General features: G+C 43.1%; 1 pseudogene; it reads left to right on the top strand.

The window, feature by feature from the left end:
- Positions 1 to 2,650: 2,650 nt before the first annotated feature.
- LOC127925825 (FAD-linked sulfhydryl oxidase ALR-like) lies at positions 2,651 to 12,835 on the top strand (annotated as a pseudogene).
- Positions 12,836 to 13,626: the final 791 nt, after the last annotated feature.

Below are 13,626 nucleotides of genomic sequence, written 5' to 3'. Positions count from 1 at the left end.
TGTCTGTATGCTACGTCTTGCTTGTTCTATGTTGCTCTGTCTGTATGCTACGTCTTGCTTGTTCTATGTTGCTCTGTCTGTATGCTACGTTTGCTTGTTCTATGTTGCTCTGTCTGTATGCTACGTCTTGCTTGTTCTATGTTGCTCTGTCTGTATGCTACGTCTTGCTTGTTCTATGTTGCTCTGTCTGTATGCTATCTTGCTTGTTCTATGTTGCTCTGTCTGTATGCTACGTCTTGTCTATGTTGCTCTGTCTGTTGCTATGTCTTGCTTGTCCTATGTTGCTCTGTCTGTATTCTATGTCTTGCTTGTCCTATGTTGCTCTGTCTGCTATGCCATGTCAGTCCTACTGCTCTGTCTGTATGCCATGTGCCTGTCTGTATGCTACTTGCTTGTTCATGACTGTCTTACTGCCTGGTTCTATGTTGCTCTGTCTGGTATGCTACACTTGCTTGTTCAGACTGGTCTGTATGCTGTCCTTGTTCTATGTTGCTCACTGTATGCCACATCTTGTCTATACTCTGTTTTGCTACCAAGGGACTGCCTGTTCTATGTTGCTCTGTCTGTATGCTACAGACTTGTTCTATGTTACTCTGTCTGTATGCTAGAGAGACACTTCTCAGTCTGGTTACTGCCTGGAGTTCTAGAGCACTGTCATCAGACTTGCTTGTTCTATGTGCCTGGAGCTACGTCTATGCAAAATAAACTGTTCTATGTTGCTCTGTCTGTACTACATCAGACTGGTTACTGCTGGCTAAAGACCAGGACTGGTTGCTCTGTCTGTAGAGACTTGCTACATCAGACTGGTTACTGCCTGGAGAGTTCACTACATCAGACTGGTTACTGTCTGGAGAGAGACACTACATCAGACTGGTTACTGCTTGTTCTGGAGAGAGACTACATTGCAGACTTGCTCTGTCTGTTACTGCCTGCTTGTTCTATGTTGAGACTACACTTGCTCAGACTGGTTACTGTCTGGAGAGAGACACTACATCAGACTGGTTACTGCCTGGAGAGACACTACATCAGACTGGTTACTGTCTGGAGAGACACATCAGACTGGTTACTGTCTTTAGAGCTCTTGCTTGTTCTATGGTTCTGTCTGTATGCTAGACACTACATCAGACTGGTTACTGCCTGGAGAGAGACTCTACATCAGACTGGTTACTGCCTGGAGAGAGACACTACATCAGACTGGTTACTGTCCCTGGAAAGAAAAACTACATCAGACTGGTTACTGCCTGGAGGGTTACTGCCAGGGTTAAGGGTCAGACTGGTTACTGGTCCCTGGAGAGACACTACATCAGACTGGTTGTCACTGTTTTTCTGGAGAGAGACACTACTCTCTCAGACTGGTTATCTTCTCCAGGATACCCATGTTGTCTACAGGTCAGACTGGTTACTGCCTGGAGAGAGACAGACATCAGACTGGTTACTGCCTGGAGAGAGACACTACATCAGACTGGTTACTGCCTGGAGAGAGACAGACATCAGACTGGTTACTGTCTGGAGAGAGACACTACATCAGACTGGTTACTGTCTGGAGAGAGACAGACATCAGACTGGTTACTGTCTGGAGAGAGACACTACATCAGACTGGTTACTGCCTGGAGAGAGACACTACATCAGACTGGTTACTGCCTGGAGAGAGACACTACATCAGACTGGTTACTGCCTGGAGAGAGAGACACTACATCAGACTGGTTACTGCCTGGAGAGAGACACACAGACTGGTTACTGCCTGGAGAGAGACACTACATCAGACTGGTTACTGCCTGGAGAAAGACACACTACATCAGACTGGTTACTGCCTGGAGAGAGACACTACATCAGACTGGTTACTGTCTGGAGAGAGACAGACATCAGACTGGTTACTGTCTGGAGAGACACACTACATCAGACTGGTTACTGCCTGGAGAGAGACACTACATCAGACTGGTTACTGCCTGGAGAGAGACACTACATCAGACTGGTTACTGCCTGGAGAGAGACACTACATCAGACTGGTTACTGCCTGGAGAGAGACACTACATCAGACTGGTTACTGCCTGGAGAGAGACACACAGACTGGTTACTGCCTGGAGAGAGACACTACATCAGACTGGTTACTGCCTGGAGAGAGACACTACATCAGACTGGTTACTGCCTGGAGAGAGACACTACATCAGACTGGAACCACTGGAGGCTGCTGGGTGGAGGACGGATCATAATAATGGCTGGAACGGAGCGAATGGAAACCATGTGTTTGATACCATTCCACTCATTTCACTCCAGCCATTACCACGAGTCCATCCTCCCGAATGAAGGTGCCACCAACCTCCTGTGACTGAAACGTGTCAACACTGCTACTCCCCAATAGCCTAGCAAGCTCGCTAACTAGCGGTAGCTTCCTGTGTCAGGCAACTAGTGAGAAGACCGCAACATTAATTTGTCAATCAAATAAAAACTACAGATTTAACTATAATCCAAGAAGTTAACATACAAACACAAAACTGATCAGCCGGTATTAATATCTATGAAAAATATACACGTTAAATGTGTTCGACTCAACTGCATGCATAGAAAAATGACGTCACAAACCGGAACTGGAGGGTTCCGTTCTCTTTTCATTCCGGTGGGGAACAAAACATCTAACGTTATATACCTGGAAAAATAGTTCCTGGTCAAATATCAAGTAGTTTACAGAACACGGTTCGAGTGGACTTACTGCCCTACATGTTTAGAATAAATTCAGACATGTGTTGGTGAACATGGAGGCCGGGTGTCATATATAGAACACATGGAGGAGGAGTTATAAAGCGTTATAACGGAAGCGTCCTTCCGCCGCGGGTTCTGGTCCGATGACAGATCCTTCCCACGGTAACACAGCGGACATGGCCGCGTCCACCGGAGGATCATCCACCGCGGGCATCCAGGGTTCCCCATCATAACCGGCAGGCCCCGGAGGACAGCACCGGTAAGGACCCGGAGCAGACCGGAGAACCGAAGAAAAAGCCGTGCAGGGCTTGTACCGACTTCAAGTCGTGGATGAAGGTCCAGAAAACGCCACAGACCCCAGCAGCAGCAGCGCCACAGGTGAGCATGGCTCTCGACCTTCGCCCCTCCCGAGTCCGTACGGGAGTTGCAACGATGGGACAAGACTGGAACTACTACCAATTGGATATCACTAAATTGGAGAGAAAACGGATTTAAAATATATATTTTTATTTCCATGGGAGAGAAACTGTGAATGTAATTATCTGCAGTTGACATAGCTAAGTAAATGGAAGAATACTCTTATTGCAATATGGGTGGCTCTTAAAATAGTCTTTGGTTGTGCAAAGTGTAGTCTTCGGCACAAGGTGTTGCCAGGGAACAGCACCCTCTTCGATGTAGGAGGTGAAGATCTGCAATACGGATTGGCTCCCATGCTGAGGTGAAATCCTCAGATCCCTGCCCTATCCAGAAGTCCCTGCCCTAATCCCTGCCCTATCCAGAAGTCCCTGCCCTATCCAGAAGTCCTGCCCTATCCAGAAGTCCCTGCCCTATCCAGAAGTCCCTCCCCCAGATCCCTCCCCTATCCAGAAGTCCCTCCCCTATCCAGAAGTCCCTGCCCTATCCAGAAGTCCCTGCCCTATCCAGAAGTCCCTGCCCTATCCAGAAGTCCCTGCCCTATCCAGAAGTCCCTGCCCTATCCAGAAGTCCCTGCCCTATCCAGAAGTCCCTGCCCTATCCAGAAGTCCCTGCCCTATCCAGAAGTCCCTGCCCTATCCAGAAGTCCCTCCCCTATCCAGAAGTCCCTCCCCTATCCAGAATAGCCTTCTCTCTAGATCTTTGACAGCTGGATCTGCTATCCTTTCACCCTCCTCCATGGCCATAAATTCTGAAAACGAATTAAACTATTTACCCATTTAATAACCAGACATTCATACAAACTTGCTATATGCTGAATTCTTGACGCACAATCGACTGTTCTGCAATATGCTGCCAGCACACCTACAAGTGAGCCTAACCCTACCCCTAACCCCTTACCCTAACCCCTTACCCTAACCCCTAACCCTAACCCCACACCCACAAGTGAGCCACGCATGATGTACTGCGTATGAGCGTCAACCGACCGTAAAGCTACTTGTTTGAGACAAACATCAACCTACCGTAAAGCTACTTGTTTGAGACAAACATCAACCTACCGTAAAGCTACTTGTTTGAGACAAACATCAACCTACCGTAAAGCTACTTGTTTGAGACAAACATCAACCTACCGTAAAGCTACTTGTTTGAGACAAACATCAACCTACCGTAAAGCTACTTGTTTGAGACAAACGTCAACCTACCGTAAAGCTACTTGTTTGAGACAAACATCAACCTACCGTAAAGCTACTTGTTTGAGACAAACATCAACCTACCGTAAAGCTACTTGTTTGAGACAAACATCAACCTACCGTAAAGCTACTTGTTTGAGACAAACGTCAACCGAAAAGCTACTTGTTTGACACAAACGTCAACCGACCGTAAAGCTACTTGTTTGAGACAAACGTCAACCTACCAACTACTTGTTTGACACAAATGTCAACCGACCAAAAGCTACTTGTTTGAGACAAACGTCAACCGACCGTAAAGCTACTTGTTTGAGACAAACGTCAACCGACCGTAAAGCTACTTGTTTGAGACAAACATCAACCTACTTGTTTGACGTCAACCGACCAAAAAGCTACTTGTTTGAGACAAACGTCAACCGACCAAAAAGCTACTTGTTTGACACAAACGTCAACCGACCGTAAAGCTACCTGTTTGAGACAAACGTCAACCGACCGTAAAGCTACTTGTTTGAGACAAACATCAACCGTCCATAAAGCTACTTGTTTGACACAAACGTCAACCGACCGTAAAGCTACTTGTTTGACACAAACGTCAACCGACCGTAAAGCTACTTGTTTGAGACAAACGTCAACCGACCATAAAGCTACTTGTTTGAGACAAACATCAACCGACCATAAAGCTATTTGTTTGAGACAAACCTCAACCGACCAAAAAGCTACTTGTTTGACACAAACCTCAACCGACCAAAAAGCTACTTGTTTGACACAAACGTCAACCGACCAAAAAGCTACTTGTTTGACACAAACGTCAACCGACCGTAAAGCTACCTGTTTGAGACAAACGTCAACCGACCGTAAAGCTACTTGTTTGAGACAAACATCAACCTACCGTAAAGCTACATGTTTGAGACAAACGTCAACCTACCGTAAAGCTACTTGTTTGACACAAACGTCAACCGTCCATAAAGCTACTTGTTTGAGACAAACGTCAACCGACCGTAAAGCTACTTGTTTGAGACAAACGTCAACCGACCAAAAGCTACTTGTTTGAGACAAACATCAACCGACCAAAAAGCTACTTGTTTGAGACAAACATCAACCTACCGTAAAGCTACTTGTTTGAGACAAACATCACTGTTTATGTAGCTGATAAGATGTTTCCTCATGGACACCTCTGTAAGCTGCCACGTTGTTCTGACTCAGCCAGGCCTCTACTATTATCTAATAGAGGAGATTAGTAAACCTGACTGATGTCAGTGTGGATAGCTACTAACTCTGCCAGGCCTCTACTATTATCTAATAGAGGATCTATTTAGATTAGTAAACCTGAATGATGTCAGTGTGGATAACCTACTAACTCTGCCAGGCCTCTACTATTATCTAATAGAGGAGATTAGTAAACCTGAATGATGTCAGTGTGGATAGCCTACTAACTCTGCCAGGCCTCTACTATTATCTAATAGAGGAGATTAGTAAACCTGAATGATGTCAGTGTGGATAGTCTACTAACTCTGCCAGGCCTCTACTATTATCTAATAGAGGAGATTAGTAAACCTGACTGATGTCAGTGTGGATAACCTACTAACTCTGCCAGGCCTCTACTATTATCTAATAGAGGAGATTAGTAAACCTGAATGATGTCAGTGTGGATAACTAACTCTGCCAGGCCTCTACTATTATCTAATAGTTAGTAAACCTGAATGATGTCAGTGTGGATAGTCTACTAACTCTGCCAGGCCTCTACTATTATCTAATAGAGGATCTATTTAGATTAGTAAACCTGAATGATGTCAGTGTGGAAGCCTACTAACTCTGCCAGGCCTCTACTATTATCTAATAGAGGAGATTAGTAAACCTGAATGATGTCAGTGTGGATAGCCTACTAACTCTGCCAGGCCTCTACTATTATCTAATAGAGGAGATTAGTAAACCTGCATGAAGTCAGTGTGGATAGTCTACTAACTCTGCCAGGCCTCTACTATTATCTAATAGATTAGTAAACCTGAATGATGTCAGTGTGGATAGTCAAACTCTGCCATCTACTATTATCTAATAGAGGAGATTAGTAAACCTGCATGATGTCAGTGTGGATAGCCTACTAACTCTGCCAGGCCTCTACTATTATCTAATAGAGGAGATTAGTAAACCTGAATGATGTCAGTGTGGATAGCCTACTAACTCTGCCAGGCCTCTACTATTATCTAATAGAGGATCTATTTAGATTAGTAAACCTGAATGATGTCAGTGTGGATAGTCTACTAACTCTGCCAGGCCTCTACTATTATCTAATAGAGGAGATTAGTAAACCTGAATGATGTCAGTGTGGATAGCCTACTAACTCTGCCAGGCCTCTACTATTATCTAATAGAGGAGATTAGTAAACCTGAATGATGTCAGTGTGGATAACCTACTAACTCTGCCAGGCCTCTACTATTATCTAATAGAGGAGATTAGTAAACCTGAATGATGTCAGTGTGGATAGCCTACTAACTCTGCCAGGCCTCTACTATTATCTAATAGAGGAGATTAGTAAACCTGAATGATGTCAGTGTGGATAGTCTACTAACTCTGCCAGGCCTCTACTATTATCTAATAGAGGAGATTAGTAAACCTGAATGATGTCAATGTGGATAACCTACTAACTCTGCCAGGCCTCTACTATTATCTAATAGAGGAGATTAGTAAACCTGATGATGTCAGTGTGGATAGTCTACTAACTGCCAGGCCTCTACTATTATCTAATAGAGGATCTATTTAGATTAGTAAACCTGAATGATGTCAGTGTGGATAGTCTACTAACTCTGCCAGGCCTCTACTATTATCTAATAGAGGAGATTAGTAAACCTGATGATGTCAGTGTGGATAGTCTACTAACTCTGCCAGGCCTCTACTATTATCTAATAGAGGAGATTAGTAAACCTGAATGATGTCAGTGTGGATAGCCTACTAACTCTGCCAGGCCTCTACTATTATCTAATAGAGGAGATTAGTAAACCTGAATGATGTCAGTGTGGATAGCCTACTAACTCTGCCAGGCCTCTACTATTATCTAATAGAGGAGATTAGTAAACCTGACTGATGTCAGTGTGGATAGTCTACTAACTCTGCCAGGCCTCTACTATTATCTAATAGAGGAGATTAGTAAACCTGACTGATGTCAGTGTGGATAGCCTACTAACTCTGCCAGGCCTCTACTATTATCTAATAGAGGAGATTAGTAAACCTGCATGATGTCAGTGTGGATAACCTACTAACTCTGCCAGGCCTCTACTATTATCTAATAGAGGAGATTAGTAAACCTGACTGATGTCAGTGTGGATAGTCTACTAACTCTGCCAGGCCTCTACTATTATCTAATAGAGGAGATTAGTAAACCTGACTGATGTCAGTGTGGATAACCTACTAACTCTGCCAGGCCTCTACTATTATCTGATAGAGGATCTATTTAGATTAGTAAACCTGCATGATGTCAGTGTGGATAGTCTACTAACTCTGCCAGGCCTCTACTATTATCTAATAGAGGAGATTAGTAAACCTGACTGATGTCAGTGTGGATAGTCTACTAACTCTGCCAGGCCTCTACTATTATCTAATAGAGGAGATTAGTAAACCTGAATGATGTCAGTGTGGATAACCTACTAACTCTGCCAGGCCTCTACTATTATCTAATAGAGGAGATTAGTAAACCTGAATGATGTCAGTGTGGATAGCCTACTAACTCTGCCAGGCCTCTACTATTATCTAATAGAGGAGATTAGTAAACCTGACTGATGTCAGTGTGGATAGCCTACTAACTCTGCCAGGCCTCTACTATTATCTAATAGAGGAGATTTAGTAAACCTGCATGATGTCAGTGTGGATAGTCTACTAACTCTGCCAGGCCTCTACTATTATCTAATAGAGGAGATTAGTAAACCTGAATGATGTCAGTGTGGATAGTCTACTAACTCTGCCAGGCCTCTACTATTATCTAATAGAGGAGATTAGTAAACCTGAATGATGTCAATGTGGATAACCTACTAACTCTGCCAGGCCTCTACTATTATCTAATAGAGGAGATTAGTAAACCTGCATGATGTCAGTGTGGATAGTCTAAACTCTGCCAGGCCTCTACTATTATCTAATAGAGGATCTATTTAGATTAGTAAACCTGAATGATGTCAGTGTGGATAGTCTACTAACTCTGCCAGGCCTCTACTATTATCTAGTAGAGGAGATTAGTAAACCTGAATGATGTCAGTGTGGATAGTCTACTAACTCTGCCAGGCCTCTACTATTATCTAATAGAGGAGATTAGTAAACCTGACTGATGTCAGTGTGGATAGCCTACTAACTCTGCCAGGCCTCTACTATTATCTAATAGAGGAGATTAGTAAACCTGAATGATGTCAGTGTGGATAGTCTACTACCTCTGCCAGGCCTCTACTATTATCTAATAGAGGAGATTAGTAAACCTGACTGATGTCAGTGTGGATAGTCTACTAACTGCCAGGCCTCTACTATTATCTAATAGAGGATCTATTTAGATTAGTAAACCTGAATGATGTCAGTGTGGATAGTCTACTAACTGCCAGGCCTCTACTATTATCTAATAGAGGATCTATTTAGATTAGTAAACCTGAATGATGTCAGTGTGGATAGTCTACTAACTCTGCCAGGCCTCTACTATTATCTAATAGAGGAGATTAGTAAACCTGAATGATGTCAGTGTGGATAGTCTACTAACTCTGCCAGGCCTCTACTATTATCTAATAGAGGATCTATTTAGATTAGTAAACCTGAATGATGTCAGTGTGGATAGTCTACTAACTCTGCCAGGCCTCTACTATTATCTAATAGAGGATCTATTTAGATTAGTAAACCTGAATGATGTCAGTGTGGATAGCCTACTAACTCTGCCAGGCCTCTACTATTATCTAATAGAGGAGATTAGTAAACCTGAATGATGTCAGTGTGGATAGCCTACTAACTCTGCCAGGCCTCTACTATTATCTAATAGAGGAGATTAGTAAACCTGAATGATGTCAGTGTGGATAGTCTACTAACTCTGCCAGGCCTCTACTATTATCTAATAGAGGAGATTAGTAAACCTGACTGATGTCAGTGTGGATAGTCTACTACCTCTGCCAGGCCTCTACTATTATCTAATAGAGGAGATTAGTAAACCTGACTGATGTCAGTGTGGATAGTCTACTACCTCTGCCAGGCCTCTACTATTATCTAATAGAGGAGATTAGTAAACCTGAATGATGTCAGTGTGGATAACCTACTAACTCTGCCAGGCCTCTACTATTATCTAATAGAGGAGATTAGTAAACCTGACTGATGTCAGTGTGGATAGTCTACTAACTCTGCCAGGCCTCTACTATTATCTAATAGAGGAGATTAGTAAACCTGCATGATGTCAGTGTGGATAACCTACTAACTCTGCCAGGCCTCTACTATTATCTAATAGAGGAGATTAGTAAACCTGACTGATGTCAGTGTGGATAGTCTACTAACTCTGCCAGGCCTCTACTATTATCTAATAGAGGAGATTAGTAAACCTGAATGATGTCAGTGTGGATAGTCTACTAACTCTGCCAGGCCTCTACTATTATCTAATAGAGGAGATTAGTAAACCTGAATGATGTCAGTGTGGATAACCTACTAACTCTGCCAGGCCTCTACTATTATCTAATAGAGGAGATTAGTAAACCTGCATGATGTCAGTGTGGATAGTCTACTAACTGCCAGGCCTCTACTATTATCTAATAGAGGATCTATTTAGATTAGTAAACCTGAATGATGTCAGTGTGGATAGTCTACTAACTCTGCCAGGCCTCTACTATTATCTAATAGAGGAGATTAGTAAACCTGAATGATGTCAGTGTGGATAGCCTACTAACTCTGCCAGGCCTCTACTATTATCTAATAGAGGAGATTAGTAAACCTGAATGATGTCAGTGTGGATAGTCTACTAACTCTGCCAGGCCTCTACTATTATCTAATAGAGGAGATTAGTAAACCTGACTGATGTCAGTGTGGATAGCCTACTAACTCTGCCAGGCCTCTACTATTATCTAATAGAGGAGATTAGTAAACCTGAATGATGTCAGTGTGGATAGTCTACTAACTCTGCCAGGCCTCTACTATTATCTAATAGAGGAGATTAGTAAACCTGAATGATGTCAGTGTGGATAGTCTACTAACTCTGCCAGGCCTCTACTATTATCTAATAGAGGAGATTAGTAAACCTGAATGATGTCAGTGTGGATAGCCTACTAACTCTGCCAGGCCTCTACTATTATCTAATAGAGGATCTATTTAGATTAGTAAACCTGAATGATGTCAGTGTGGATAGTCTACTAACTCTGCCAGGCCTCTACTATTATCTAATAGAGGATCTATTTAGATTAGTAAACCTGAATGATGTCAGTGTGGATAGTCTACTAACTCTGCCAGGCCTCTACTATTATCTAGTAGAGGAGATTAGTAAACCTGAATGATGTCAGTGTGGATAGTCTACTACCTCTGCCAGGCCTCTACTATTATCTAATAGAGGAGATTAGTAAACCTGAATGATGTCAGTGTGGATAACCTACTAACTCTGCCAGGCCTCTACTATTATCTAATAGAGGAGATTAGTAAACCTGACTGATGTCAGTGTGGATAGTCTACTAACTCTGCCAGGCCTCTACTATTATCTAATAGAGGAGATTAGTAAACCTGAATGATGTCAGTGTGGATAGCCTACTAACTCTGCCAGGCCTCTACTATTATCTAATAGAGGAGATTAGTAAACCTGACTGATGTCAGTGTGGATAACCTACTAACTCTGCCAGGCCTCTACTATTATCTAATAGAGGAGATTAGTAAACCTGAATGATGTCAGTGTGGATAGCCTACTAACTCTGCCAGGCCTCTACTATTATCTAATAGAGGAGATTAGTAAACCTGAATGATGTCAGTGTGGATAGCCTACTAACTCTGCCAGGCCTCTACTATTATCTAATAGAGGAGATTAGTAAACCTGAATGATGTCAGTGTGGATAGCCTAACTCTGCCAGGCCTCTACTATTATCTAATAGAGGAGATTAGTAAACCTGACTGATGTCAGTGTGGATAGTCTACTAACTCTGCCAGGCCTCTACTATTATCTAATAGAGGAGATTAGTAAACCTGAATGATGTCAGTGTGGATAGCCTACTAACTCTGCATGCGTTTCATCATGTTGAGTAATGATGACTTGGTAATGCCCATCAGACAACGCAGTCAAGCAGAATGTGTGTCTGTCTGTATCCCTGTGTGTGTTTGTGTGTAGGAGGCCCCAGCTGAGCATGTGGAGCCCCAGCGGCAGCCGGAGTGTCCGCTGGACAGGGAAGAGTTAGGGCGTAACACCTGGTCCTTCCTGCACACCATGGCAGCTTACTACCCAGACCGGCCCTCCCCCAGACAGCAGACAGACATGGGACAGTTCATCAACCTCTTCTCTAAGGTCTTCCCCTGCGAGGAGTGTGCTGAGGACCTGCGGACAAGGTCAGGGTTAGAGGTTATGTTATTGTGTGTTACGTTGGCTGGTGTTGAGAGTTGTATAATTGGTTCTAGTGGGTTAAAGGTCACAGATGACTGGCAGTAGATACAGGTCCACTTCCTGCCCAACTAGATACCCAGGAGTAGCATTGCATCAATCAATGGTTGCCGCCACGTCATCCACTATGCAGTCGGGCGTCAGATTGCTGTATTATATGTGGTTAGCTGATCTGTTAAATACCTGTCCTGTAAGATCGTCTGCAATGTCTGCAACTCCACCACAGGGTTGACTAAATGACATCACTTCCTGTTTCCTCAGGCTGAAGACCAATCAGCCAGACGCCAGTAGTCGCCACGCCCTCTCCCAGTGGCTGTGTGGCGTCCATAACGACGTCAACGCTCGGCTGGGGAAGCAGCCGTTTGACTGTTCCCTCGTGGATGAGAGGTGGAGGGACGGTTGGAAAGATGGCAGCTGTGACTGATTCGTTACTGTTACCTGGGAACTGAGAGATACAGGACACGTTTATTCACATCCTGTTCCCTGTATAGTACCGTTTAGGGAACTATCTGACACAGAGACTGTGTTCTATTTTCTGATTGGCTACGGATCTACATGATGTTCGCTATCAATCTGTTGTCCAGTGCCTTCAGAAAGTATTCAGACCCCTGGACTTATTACACATGTTGTTGTGTTACAGCCTGAACTCAACATGGATTACATATCCCATAATGACATCACAATACCCCACAACGACACACAATACCCCATAATGACATCACAATACCCCCTAATGACATCACAATACCCCATAATGACATCACAATACCCCATAATGACATCACAATACCCCCTAATGACATCACAATACCCCATAATGACATCACAATACCCCATAATGACATCACAATACCCCCTAATGACATCACAATACCCCATAATGACATCACAATACCCCATAATGACATCACAATACCCCATAATGACATCACAATACCCCATAATGACATCACAATACCCCATAATGACATCATACCCCATAATGACATCACAATATCCCATAATGACATCACAATACCCCATAATGACATTATGACATCACAATACCCCATAATGACATCACAATACCCCATAATGACATCACAATATCCCAATGACATCACAGTACCCCTAATGACATCACAATACCCCTAATGACATCACAATACCCCATAATGACATCACAATACCCCATAATGACATCACAATACCCCATAATGACATCACAATACCCCATAATGACATTACATCACCCATAATGACATCACAATACCCCATAATGACATCACAATACCCCATAATGACATCACAATACCCCATAATGACATTACAATACCCCATAATGACATCACAATACCCCATAATGACATCACAATACCCCATAATGACATCACAATACCCCTAATGACATCACAATACCCCTAATGACATCACAATACCCCTAATGACATCACAATACCCCATAATGACATCACAATACCCCATAATGACATCACAATACCCCATAATGACATCACAATACCCCATAATGACATTACAATACCCCATAATGACATCACAATACCCCATAATGACATCACAATACCCCATAATGACATCACATCACAATACCCCATAATGACATTACAATACCCCATAATGACATCACAATACCCCATAATGACATCACAATACCCCATAATGACATCACAATACCCCACAATGACATCACAATACCCCACAATGACATCACAATATCCCACAATGACATCACAATATCCCATAATGACATCACAATAC

Source organism: Oncorhynchus keta, unplaced genomic scaffold (genome assembly GCF_023373465.1).
Source record: "Oncorhynchus keta strain PuntledgeMale-10-30-2019 unplaced genomic scaffold, Oket_V2 Un_contig_6329_pilon_pilon, whole genome shotgun sequence".
Taxonomy (NCBI): domain Eukaryota; kingdom Metazoa; phylum Chordata; class Actinopteri; order Salmoniformes; family Salmonidae; genus Oncorhynchus; species Oncorhynchus keta.
This window is presented reverse-complemented; position numbering and strand designations above follow the sequence as displayed.